Here is a 13,853-nt window from a genome sequence, read left to right on the forward strand (position 1 = left end):
CGTTTTATAAAACCTCCTCCACAGGATAAAAGAAACAAGTAACAAGCAAGAGAAAAGATTACAAAGACATCTCCGATGACCAGCCAGTGCAGAGAGGATGCTAGGAAATGTGATCACACACAGAGAAGACACAACCACTGAGGACAGGAGACTGAGCGGGACCAACACATGTGTGAGGAGGTGTAGGACGGCAGGAGCAGGAGCAGGAGCTTGTCATGCGTCTTCTGGAATCGCCAATGTGACCTGATGAGAGGGTGTCCCCATGTGCTGTCTGATAGGCAAAGTAGAAAATAAGGGCCCCCAATGCTAGCGGGGTAAAGAGAAGTGGGACCTTCATGCCTGAGGGATGGTGTGAAATTAACCACAACTCTGGAAAGAGCTTGCAGGTCACTGAAGAAGCAAAACCTGCATTTCCCCCACCTCTGGTCCTGGGTCACATCTCTAGGGCCCCATGGGTGACTTTCCCCACTTCAGCTGACACAGAAGGAAGGGGTGCACTTATTCCAGAAGGGAAGAGGACTAGAGAGGGTGAGTGAAGATCTCATATTCACCTTTGGAGACTTGGTAAGAGCAGGACCTGGGAGGGCCAAGGTCAGAAATGACACTGTTCTGGGTGAACCAGAAAGAGCCTGGGCTGAGGGAGGGGAAATCCTGGCAAAGGGCCAAATCTGGGGCCCACAAATGGAGACAGCTTCTCCCTGACAGTTCCTCCCGCTGCCTGAGGGGGCGCTGCTGCGCCGTGTCTGGTGCAGTGTTGCTCCCACCTCTCTTTGAGGCTGGTCAGTAACCCCTGGAGAAAACAGTCCAGACTGATGGAGCTAGAGTGGTCTCTTCATGATCTTTGTCCAGAATTTCCCTGATGATTGCTCAGATCCTGGGGATGCAGTGTAGACAACCTCTTCAATCTCCTGCTCATGCTTTTGTAATTGATAAGAGATGAAGATATAATTATCTGTCATCAGTCTGGATGCCACTTGGAGTCATGGAAGATTCCACCGCCCCTCCTTGATCTCGGTCCCTACAGTTCGCATAGCAGCTCTGGGGCTTGTTAGCACCGTGCTTGGAGGGAGATCTGGTTTTTCTTTATAAAATGTGCACAGTTGACTTTCGTATATTATCTGGGGACCGAATATGACAACTTGCCTGCATGAACAGACACAGGAGGTGCAGCCCCACTCAGGCCTCTGAAGAGGCATTTCCTGGGGCATCAGGAACGTTCCCATCTGACTCTCACACAGGATCACAGACACGAGGGAGTCTTAACACTTTTGTACAACATCATCTGCACACAATGTGTTTTTATGGAATAAAATAAGGACTATAATTTACCTCTCTGGTGAAAAACTTGTTTTTGAGTTACAAGCTCGTGACTTAAAAAAGACTGTGCCATTTTGTGTTTACAGCATGTTGTTGAGGTGTAGTTCCTACACACTGGACTGCAGCAAGTGCACATGTAAATTCAATGTATTGTGGTATCTACAGATATGTGCTAATTAACAATATTTGCAGCTACTAACAATATTTCATTCCTAAAAATCTCCCCACCCCTCATCTCTTGCTCTTGCCTCCAAGCTCCACAGTTCTAAAAAAAATGCTGTATTTTCCCGTATCTATTCATTTCTCTATTCAGGATTCTGAAATGAGTATACTATGTTTTCTTGTGAGTGACTCCTTCACTGCACAATGTGTTCTAGGTTCTTCCATGTAATGGCCTATGGCAGGACTACATTACAGTGTGTGGCTGAATAACAGTCTATATTATGAACATACCAGATCTGTTATCCTCTTACCAAGGATGGGCGTTCGATTATCTGCACCACACATCTAACAGGCATGATAGTGTTGTTGTGGGGAGTCACCCTTCTCATTCCCATGCAGACAGGTGCACAGGACACATGTCTTCTTATGATGCTAAGTCTCCAGCCTGGGCTGAGTACTGATCATTATAGTGAACCCTGCTGCCTTTTATGAGTGCAGTAACTCCCGGATGTCCCCTGGGCCAGTTATCTTGGGGTTTCAGCTGTTGCAGGTGTCTGCATCCCCCTTCCTGCAAGATCATAACTGAGTGCAGGTAAAAATATTTTGCTGTGTGGACTTGAACTCAGATGATAACCTCAGTGGTGTGAGTTACCACGTCTCTTTTGTGAACCCCCAGTGTGAGCTTCTCTGTTATTAAAATCCATGGAAAATGACATGGCCACTCCAAAACCTCTGCTGTCGGGTATCTGCATTCACTCCACCCAGAACCCAGTGTCTCCATGCATGTGAGTTTCTCTGAGGGTACAAGGGAGGCAGATGAAGAAGGGGGCTGGACAGCACAGGCACAGCACAGAGACCTGGAACAGAAAATGCAAGAACCATGCTGAATGACATGGGGAGACAGCCCTATGGACTGTGCGCAGTGGGAAATACTGTGAAGGGGAATCCCTGAGTGTCTGGGCTGCTCTGACTTGTGGAGACCACAAGGGGAAGGAGGTAGAAAGATACCCAGGCCATGGTGGAGGCTTCCAGGAGCTCTGCCCTGAGGTTGCCCAGCTGCACTGGCCTCTCCATGCTTCTGTGTTACTCTCTCTGTCTGCAGTGCAAAGAAGCGGGACAGCCAATGCAAATCTCTCTCCAGTCCCCAGGGTTTGCGTCTCTGTCTTGTCTTGGTCCTGAGCCGAAGGGCCTCAAGCAGCTGATTTCCTGAGGTCAGAAGAAGGACCAGGTGTGGGACATTGTGGTGGCTGGTTGTACAGCAGAAGTGTCTTCAAAGGTAGCATCAGTCATGCCCAGTGCACTTGAGCACAGCCCAGTGTCTGGACTGGTTTGTGGCCCCAAGCCAGGACCACAGCGCCCCCTGGTGCCCAGGATGAATGTCATCCTGCATGTGCTGACAGTCACCAGCATGACTGCTTCTGAGCCTGATGGAGACCAGGCCCTGGGTGAGTGTGACATGGGTTCCCTCATCAGGCACTCGGAATAACCCATTGCAGCCTCTGCTCCCGTCTACTAAACGAAGAAACAGGGAGAGGGTAAGTAATTTTCTCTAAATAACCAAGAAGTAAGGGTAGGTTAGAATTCCCACCTCAGAGGCCATAATTCACCCTCCTGCCCTCCCCTCACTTGGCATCATGTTTTCTTCATTCCCTCATGCCAGGCCTCCTGGCATGGGCCACAGTTTCTGTATTCACGCGTCTGTCCTCCCTGCATCTATGCAGTGAACACTCAGCTGCTCACGGTGCTGGAATCTGATTCCCTGTCAAATGTCTGTGCACAGAGGTGGGGACCCTGGTCTGGTCTCTCTGTGATAGGACAAGGGGACCTGAGACCTTGTTCAGGCTCCATGTGTCAGGCTCCTTTCCTGATATTTTAGGATGAGGATCCTTTCCAACGAGGTCAAGGTCTCTGCTTTGGAGGACCATCAGGTAAGCCCAGGAGCATTTCTTTCTAGGGTATAGCCTGTGATGTGTGCACTTTCCCCTAAAGTCCTGAACAAATGTATCTGTCCTCAGGCTCCTGCTGCTGAAAATGTACAATGTGACTCACATGTTCATTCTGAGATGCTGCACCTGGACCCCTTAAGGAGCCTCTGTGCCCCTGGGCATAGACACCCCTGACACACTGCCCCTCCCAGTTGTGTGTAAAGAGGTGACTGAGACTGGACAGAGTCATGGAACTCAGGCCTGTCCATCCTGTTCCCAGCTTAACACCACAAACCTTCCCCTGACGCCTACTCCCCTCTAGGTGCCCCTCAGAGTCTCCAGGGCCTGCTGGGTCCCCAGGGCCAGTCCTCAACCTTCCCTGCTGGGTCTCCGTGCAGCGTGTGGCCAGTTGTTAGCACCATCCTGGGAGAACGGTCTTTCCTAAACAACCTGTCTTGGGAACTTGGCAAAGATCTCTCTATGAAGAAGGACAAGTCATCCGACTTCAGTGACATTTCCTGATGATCAGCCACCACCTAGATCAATTCCAAAATAATTTTTCATGAGATTTGTAGGATTGACCTTCTCTCTGAAAGGGATTCTGCACCACAGTAGAAGTAATTCTCAAGAACACTTGTCATTCCTTTCACTGATGCAGAATACAAGTGTTGGGTGCTGACACCATGCTGAAATGTGATATTGTAATGAATGTCTTGTCTTTGAGCAGGGATCAACTTGTACATGTGTTACAACATTCCCTCATTGCTGGAGCCTCAAACTGTGGTAGTCAGAACCTCAGTACCTGGGAAGTGAGCTGTCCTTCCCCACATGAGCCCTGCTTCATGGGACCTACCACATCCCTGGCACCTGTGAGAGCAGCTGCAGGGACAGATGGTGAGGGTTTTTCTCATTGAGAAGCTTCGCCGTTTTCTGCTCTGTCTAGTGCTGCATCACTGTCATGAGGATTCTGTTCTCGTGTTTGTCCCTGTGCAGATGAGTCTTTCTGGGTCTCCACTGGGGAGTCTCTCCCTAAACTGTTCCTTCCGGCGTGGGAAGAGCTGTGTTCCTCTTTTCCCTTTTAGCTCTTGGTTGCTAAATATCAAACTCTGTATATTAACAGTTATTTTATATTAAATAAAATATGTTTTTTATAAAAATATATTATTTTATATTAAATAAAAATATATTTTCTTTTTCCAAATATTTGTTCTAGCCTCTATTCTTCCCCAGCTTTCTCCCTAGTGTCATCACCTACACACATTTGGACCTTTGATGTTCTCCTGCACCTCAGATAACTGATCGTTTTCTTACTTTTTTCTTTTCTCTCAGTATCAAACAATGTGTTAGATGGTTTAAAGTTCAGTAAACTTTACATTTGCATCAGCAATTTTTTGCCATTGTCTTCCATTGAATTATTACATCTCAGAAAGGATCTTGAGCTCATAATTTTTTCTTTCTTTCTTTTTTTTTTTTTGTGGGACCCTCACCAGCGAATGGGGAATGAACCAGTGCTGCAGAGGCTGCTGGCAGCCTCATAGCCTAGTGATCAACCGCTGCGCCACCAGGGGAGGCCCAATTGTGTTCAGATTTTAATATGTCCCGTGTCTTATTTAGCATGTTCACTCATCTGAATCTCTCACAACAAGAGAATATTTTCAATATAATAGTCTCCATATCTAGTTACATGACATCTAGAAAATTTCACCTTCAGGATGGGCTCATTGAGGTTTGTATTACTAGGGCTAATATATTCCTAAATCTTCACAGAAAATCTTTGATAAATGCCAAAATTTGTGCAATGTTCCGTGCTAGATACTGGGGACTGTATTTATATCTTTTTTTCTTAATTTACATTTTGATTCTCTCTCTCTGTGTGTGTGTGTGTGTGTGTGCTCCATACAAGAAGCTCCCTCTGAAGTCTCAGGGAGGTTATTCCTCCTGCCCATCCTCTTCCTACCTCACCCCTGTGCTCATCTGTGCTTCAGAATCTTTGCTCAACTCCAGAGCTGTCTCTGCAGTTCCTCCTGCTCTCCCTTCTCAGTCTTTCCACCTTGGTCCTCAATCCCCACAACTCTGTGGTCATGGAAACACCTGGATCCCTTCCTGCAGTCCCAAATCCACTCAGGACTCACCTCTCCAGAGAATGCCCGAGAGCTGGGGTGGGGCAAAGGACTTGGGACCCAGTTCACCCACCCTTGCCTGTGTCTCCTCCTCCTGGGCTGGAGGAGAGTGTGACCCAGATGGGGATGGGGTTTTTGTCTCACTTCCCCTTGGCCCCGTGTCACTGTGGACGACTGTAACTGCTGTCTAGTGACAGGCAGTAATAGTCAGCCTCATCCTCAGCCTGGGCCCCGCTGATGGTCAGGGTGGCCGTGCTCCCGGATTTAGAGCCTGAGAATCGGGCAGGGATCCCTGAAGGTTTGTTACCATAACTATCAATGAGCATCATAGGGGCCTGGCCAGGCTTCTGCTGGTACCAGCTAGCAACAATGTTTATTCCTTGGCAGGTGATCGTGGCCGTCTGTCCCAAGGCCACAGAGACTGACTGTGGTTGACTCAGCTGAGCAGTGACCACTGAACCTGCAAGAGGAGAGGAGAAGAGAGGTGAGTGTGAGGATGAAGGTCATTCCCAGAGGGCACAGCCCCTGCTGCATCCCCTGTGCTGAGCTGAAGGCAAAGCCCACTCTGCTCCCTGGCTTCTGTGTGTGCTGATCCCTAGGGCCAGCACCTGTGCAGATAATGAGGAGGGGGAGCAGGAGAGGGTTCAAGGCCATGGTGCAGATGTAGCAGCATCAGCTTCTAAGCCTGCAGCTGGGATGGGTGCTCAGGGCCTCTCTTATCCTCGGGTGGCATGCAAATCTACTTCCTACCTCCCTGTGGCCTTGCTAGGGGTTCTGAGAACAGACAGAGCTCAGCTCATAGAAGACTGTGAAGTGCAATCTACTGCCTAGTCTGTACTAGAGATTCTAAGACCAGTGGACACAGCACACTCTCACACACACTCTCTCTCATACACACAAATACATACATACACACTTCCATCTGTACCCTGGACCACCCTCTGATTTGGGACAATGACAATCCTTATCACTCTCTCTAGTGAGGAGAACACATGTGGGGTGGACTTTGCAGACTTGAGGAGGGAGCTGTGGGGACAGAGTTCACACTATGTGAGAGGCCCAATTCCATCTCCACACAGGGAAACCGGTCTGTAACTTCAGGCAATAGTACTTATTTATGTTTAAAGAGTGTACAGGAGCCACCACTGGAATGAAAGTGTAAGTAACAGTTCTTTGATGACACCAGACATGTGATATATGAAAGGAAGATGAATACACTGAACTCATCAAAACTCCTATCTTTCGATTAATAAAACCTCCTCCACAGGATAAAAGAAACAAGTAACAGGCATGAGAAAAGATTAGCAAAGACACATCAGATGAACAGCTAGTGCAGAGAGGATACTAAGAAACTTGATCAGTGCACAGTGAAGACACAACCACTAGGAAAGGAGACTAAGTGGAACCAACACTTGTGTGTGGAGGATGTAGGGCAGTGGGAGCAGGAACAGGAGCTTGTCATGTTTTTTGGGAAATGCCAAGGTAACCTGAGGAGAGGGTGTCCCCATGTGCTGTCAGATTGGCTGATGTAGAAAAGAGGACCCCAAATACTGGCGGGGTGAGGATTATCGGGGCCCTCACACCTGACTGATGGGGTGAAATTAACCACAACGCTGGAAAGAGTTTGCAGGTGTCTGATGAAACAAAACCTGCATTTCCCACACAGGCCCGTGGTGGTTCTCTCAGGCACTTACTTCAGATCCTGAGAAGTCATGTTCACAGAAGGTCGAATCACTAATAATCACGACACCTTTGTTCATAAGAGATTTTCCAAGAGCTGTCCAGAGAAATCAGATGCCAGGCCTGCTGTTGATTAACCAGATGTTGTTTCATGAACCATGGAATCCTACTCAGCAAAAAAAAAAAGGAATTCTATCTATTTTTTTAATTATTTTTTTTATTATAATTATTATTTTTAAGATTTTTTATTTATTTATACAAGAACCGGAGTACAGGTCAAATGCAGGAGGGTGAGAGGATTCACCAGAGACAGAGTGGGGATCAGAACAGGCAGACTGAAGAAATACACTGTTGAGGGCAGCAGCCAATGTGATGGGAGAGGTCTGCTGTGCCATGTGAAGCCCTCACTGGCCAGCCGGGATCAAACTGGCACTGGAGAGGTTGTGGACATGGACAACAGCACTGCACTCAACCGCCTGTGCCACCAGGGAAGGCCCTCAATTTTAATATATATATATATATATATATACACATATGTATATATATTTTTTTACATCATTGTTTATTCTCCTCTCCAGTGTAATCCCCATAACATTCCCACAACCAAGTTACCCATGAAACGTCATCGTAGTCTCCTGTGCTCTTCCCTCCCCAGTTTTGATCCCTCTCCCTCTGCCTCCCCAGCTGAATGTCTTTGATTTGTATTTTGCTGCTAGTTTTGTCTTTTTCCCCCCTGATCCCTGGTTTGGTTTCCCTATTCCCTCCTATAAGAGAAACCATCCGACGTGTTTCTCTTTCCTTCTGACTTATCACGCTGAGCATGATCAAACAGGAATGACCTCTTAAGGCAACAGTAAGTAATGGGCCTTCAGGGAGCTAGTGCTGAGTGACAATGCCAGTGCCAAGGCTGCACTCAATAGTCACATGGGCAGTCTGGCTTCCCCAGTTCCAGAAGGAACAGGGAGCTGGTGGTCGCTTTGAATGGAGAAAAGGCCGGGGAGTTTGCACAGTCAAAGTTCATTAGGAGCAAAGCAGGACAAATTTGAAGCAGAAGCAGCAAAGCAAAGCTCCTGTTCCTGGGAGGGGACTCAAAAATGATTTGCCATTGGTGGGATCCCTGAGGCTGCCCTTATTGCTGGGGTGGTAGGTGTTGGATTTGTTCTTCCTTTGATGGGGCTTTGCTTTGAATATTTTGTGTTTCTCAGCTGCTGTTCCCTGGCCTGGATCTGTCCTGCTCTCTAGATGTGGGTGCTGCACCCCCTCCCCTGAATTCTGTCTCCCCATGTGCCTGAGCTGTGTCCTGACCTTCATTTCCTAACTCAGTGGAACTATGTTTTTCTTACCTATCCCCTCTGAAAAGACACTGTGAGATGAAAGAACAGTCAGAAAGTAATGCCTGGGTTAGGACTGGAGGGTGCTGATGGGAGGGTGAGGCGTGTTCTTAAAGGTCAGCACTGGGGCCCCTTGGGCTAAGGGAACTGTTGGTATCTAGGCCCTAAGGGTAGATCTAAGAACCCACTCTTACTCCCTTCTGGGACCCTGGGGGGTGGGAGGAGGTGGTTGTTGTAGAAATTTACCCCTCCCCTGGGGCTCCTCACTAACTTGGGGAACAGCTGTGGGGTAGATCAGGTGACTGAGGCTCCTGGGGTGAGCATCAGAATCTACCACATGCTCATCAAGTCAGAAAAGCATCCTGGCCCCCAAGATCTGTATTCATTGTCACTACCTGGGGTGGGACCCACATAGACTTCAGGCACCCACCTGGGGTCTGTCCTGGCTGGCTGAGACTGCAGGACTTCCAGGAGACTGGGCTGGGGCTGAGCTGGACCATGAGAGATATCAGAATCCAGCTATGTCAGGGGTGGGGGTCCCCAGAGCCCCTCATCATCTTTCTCCTACTGGCATCCTCCCGTGTACCCCAGGAGCACTTTGTCCCATCCTGGGCCTGTTGTTAGAATGTGCATTTGTGGCCTGTGTCGTTGGCTGTTTGTCCACTATTGGGTGCATGGAAGTTTCCTTGTTAAACAACTGTCCCCTCGGAAGAGTGATCACAGCTTGGTCTCTATTTCCACCTGGTGTTGGGTTTTTTGTGACAGCTCACACACCACAGACCATGACACTCTAGGATTTCACTACTGTTTTATATAAGATGTGAAGCTTTTGAAAACCAGATCTGACTAAGAACCCTGTTTAGGCTCCATGGTCTCTGAAGGCCACCAGAGTCATGGTCTTTGCACAGAGGGAGAGCTCAGGGGACTAAATGGTCAGGGATTCCCCAGGGCATGTGGATCCTTAACTCAGCCAGGGACAGCTCGTGACCAGACTGTGACCAGAGAAGGGAGAATCACTTCACTCTGGAGAGGGTCTCTTAACTGTGGCCACAGATCTCCATCCAGGGCCCAGGGTGTCCTTAGAAGTGGGCCTGCCCCTCCTGATATCCTGAGCAATGTAGATATAGCCCGAGCTCCCAGTCAGCCAGAGGAGGGAGAGGTGGTGTGTGGTGGGCAGTGGTGAGGGTGTCCCTGATATTCCAGCAGAGGGGGTCAGCTCCTTGGGCACAGTCTCGGTGGCTTCATTTCCCAGGTGATGCCCCCTGGCCCCATCAGTGTCCTGGCAGCACACTGTGAACCTCACTGTCAGAATATGGTCACAGCAGCCTGGCGGAAGGCCTGGCTGTGCTGAGTTCCTCTGAAGCTGTCCTGGTTCCCAGGCCCCAGGGCAGGTTGCTCCCTCACTGAGGCTCCTGGGCAGCCCAGCTTTGTCCTGGGGCTCTGCTGTCCCTGCTGGTGGAGGAGAGCTCATCCAGGAACCTCCTTGCCAGTTACCCCAGAGCCCCTGTCCAAGGAGAGAGTGTTGAACAGAGTCCAGTCCTCCCCTGTGCCAGCCGTGATGCCCTGATCTCCTGGCAGAGTGCAGCAAGATAGAATATGGGTCATAGGGGTGCCGGGCACATCAAATTTTTGAAGCACTTCCCACAGCTTAAGTGCCCTAGCCTGGGTGATTTGTTCATTTGAAAAACTGAAAATTCTGGAACCTGAGTGATGCTTTAGTGGCCCCTGTCTTCATGTCACCTCAGATTCCAGCAGAAGCCTCACCTCCACAGCAAGGGGAGGCTGATCATCACCAGGAGCTCCTGGTATTTCCTAACCTGAAACTCAAATGCACTCACCACATTACTATTCATGGGTGTTTACCAGTGTTTTTATCACCATGTGTTTCTCAGAATTTGTGTTGAAGGGTTTCTACCTCAGCCTAGTCTGAACTGGCGCTAAGATTTTTGGCTTTGTATTTGATGTTGGTATATTCTTGGCAGCCCATTCTTCAGTACAGCTTTTCAATTCAATTGATAGCATCTGCTCTTAATTGTGATGTTTTGATTATTTACAATGAAAGTGGGCATATATATATATATATATATATATAGAAAGATTTATTTATTGTTTATGCATACCAGTACTGGGGTACAGGCCAGAGATGTGGAGGATGAAAGTATTCACCAGAGACAGAGTGGTGAACACAACAGGCAGATTGACTGAAGTACACTGCTGAGGGGAATAGCAGGCTAGTCAGGAGAGGTCTGCTGCGCCATGTGGGTAGCTCCCTGGTGGGGGATGGAACTCGAGCTGCAGTGGCTATGGGTAGCTTCATAGGTTGCGTCTTAACACCTTGTGCCGCCAGGGAAGCCTGGGCATTAATATATTTTAAATGTGTGTTGGTATTTTTTAAACATGCCACAACATTATTTTCAATATACTATGGTATTTCATTTTCTCATCTGTTTTGTTTTTGCATTTTCCTCTGTCTGCTTCTTTTTGATTGAATTGTATTGTGATTCCACTTTCCCTGCCCTTGTTTTTTCTTATTAACTATAATCATCATATAATTATAATTCACTTTTTAGTTTATGTGATATTATATCCTGTCACATAGAGTGTACAGCCCATGTAAACATCATTTATTTTCACTCATTTTGCTGTAATTATCCAGCAATTTACTCTTATGTGAATTATAAACTTCAGCACACATGGTCAGCGCATATTATTTTAGACAGTAACATGTCTTTTTAAGAGAATTCAGCAATAGCATCTTATCTATGCAGGTATATTTCTGATTCTTATCATTCCTTCTTGAAGATTCAGATTCTCTCTGGTATGATTCCTTCTGCCTGAGGAGGTTTTCTCTTATTGGTCAGCTGATGATTAACTCTGTGCTTTTGTTACTTAGAAAAAAATAAACCTGGTGAAAATTAGGATCGTTTCTTCTTTCATCGTCTTAGGGATCTTAACCACCATCCTTGCATCTGCATTTTTTTCCTCATCTGCTTCATGCTGTGCTGTCCCGCTTATATATTTCTCTTTGCTCTTAGTACTTTTAACACCATCTCCTTCTCCTGTATCAAACAATTGATATTGTCTTTTGTGGCTTTAATTTTCCTCCCAGTATCTTATCCTTGACAGTTATTGAGCCTGGGGGATGCTTTGTTAGAATGTCAGGTACTGCCCTGTTTAAATGTAGCTTTTAGTTGGGGTATATTTGTTATGTTCCTACTCCCAGGAGCAAATGGAATAGTCATAATCATTTATTTAGTCTCTTTGTCTACAAATACGGTGGGCAATTTCAAGACCAGTTTGGGATCGTTGATATATTCTTTATAATTATGGTCCAGATTTCCATAATTCTCTAGAGGATGGTTTTGATTATTGCCAGGTATTGTGAATGATTCCTTGTGTGATACTGGAGATCTGTGTTCATTTCTAAGCATTTTAAAATATCTTTATTCTGTATATTACTGGAAACAGTTCAATATTTATGTGACAGAGAAAGTGCGTGCCTGTGAGTGACATCGGCAGCTCCCTCTGTGTCTCAGGGCAGGCATCCCTGCAGCCCATCCTGTTCCTCCCTCACCCCTGGGCTCCCTGGCGCTCTTGGGAATCTGAGCACAGCCCCGAGGTCTCTCTCTGCACTTGCTCTTCTCTGTCCCCTCAGTCCTTCCTCTTGGGCCCTCAATGCCCACAACTGCCATGGTTAAGAAAGCAAATGACAGTGTCCTATGGTCTCACGTCTCCTGATCTGCCCAGTGCTGATGTTGCCTGGGAGCTAGTGGAGGGGGAGTCAGGAGACCTCAGATCTGAACCCAGAACAGAGCTGCTCATGGCTGTGTCTCCATCCTCCTGGGGCTGGAGGAGAGTGTGACCAGAAGAGGAAGGGGTTTGTGTCTCACCTCTCCATGGCCCCATGTCACTGTGGGTTGATTGCTATCCTCATCCCACACCTGACAGTAGTAGGCAACCTTGTCCACATCTGGGCCCCACTGATGGTCAGGGTGGCTGTGCTCCCAGAGCTGGCACTTGAGAATTGGCCCCAGGGATACCTGAAGGCCTGGCATCTAAACTATCAATGAGCAGCACAGGTGCCTGGCAGGGCTTCAGCTGGTACCAGCTAGCATAACTGTTTATTCCTTGGCAGGTGATTGTGACCATCTCTCCCAAGGCCACAGAGACTGCCTGTGGTTGACTCAGCTGAGCAGTGACCACTGAACCTGCAAGAGGAGAGGAGAAGAGAGGTGAATGTGAGGATGAGGGTCATTCCCAGAGGGCACAGCCCCTGCTGCATCTCTTGTGCTGAGCTGAAGGCCATGCCCAGCCTTCTCCCTGGTTTCTGTGTGGGCTGATCCCTAGGGCCAGCACCTGGGCAGATAATAAGCAGGGGGAGTAGGGGCGGGCTGCAAGCTGTGGTGGAGATGTCCCGGGAACTGTCTCTAAGCCTACAGTTGGGATGTGCAATCAGGGCCTCTCTTATCCTCAGGTAGAATGCAAATCCACTTACTTCCTGTGGCCTGCTAGGGGCTTTTAAGGATAGAAAAGTATTCAGCTTCTAGAAGATGTGACATGAACCCCAGTCAGATTACCTGTACTAGAGACTCTAACCTGCCAGTGACTTGTGAGACAGTGCTTCCTGTGTACACAGCACACACACACACACACACACACACAGAGTTCATTATGTGCCCTTGGTGTCCCTCTCTAGTGAGGACAACAACTCAGTCTGGGCTGGACTTGAAGCCAGAGTGTGGGGACCATGTCAACCATGTGTGAGAGTCCGGATTCCATCACCACCCACAGAGCTGGCGAGAACCTGTCAGACGGGGCTTTTGTTTGCTTCTATTTTTGAGAAAAATGCAGAGAGAATTCATTAGACTCTAGTGCTAGGCAAGAATTCTCCATGGTAAACTGTGATTTGTAAAAGATAGTTTGATAAATTGCATCTCATTAAAGGTAATATCATTTCTTTTGCAGTCATTTAGAAAAGGATGATACTGCCAAAAACAAAAGCGACGGTATTGGAGAGCACACACTTAAGAAGCCACCGTTGTCCTGGAAAGGAAAAATTTTCCAGAAGATGACACATAGCTGGCAAAAGGCACAGGAGGAGGTTCATGTTGGCTGTTGTAGAAATGTAAATAAAACCACATTGAGACCCCGCCCTGCACCCCTCAGGAAGGCTAATGTGTAGAGGGACCACACAAGAGCTGGCTGGAGGGCACCATCTGGATATCTCAGGTGGGCTGGAGGAGGAATGTGACATGATAACTCTCTGGCATGTCTATCAGTTTCTTCTTTTTTAAAAAAAATATTTATTTTTACATTGT

Source organism: Talpa europaea, assembly GCF_964194135.1.
Source record: "Talpa europaea genome assembly, chromosome: 14".
NCBI lineage: Eukaryota > Metazoa > Chordata > Mammalia > Eulipotyphla > Talpidae > Talpa > Talpa europaea.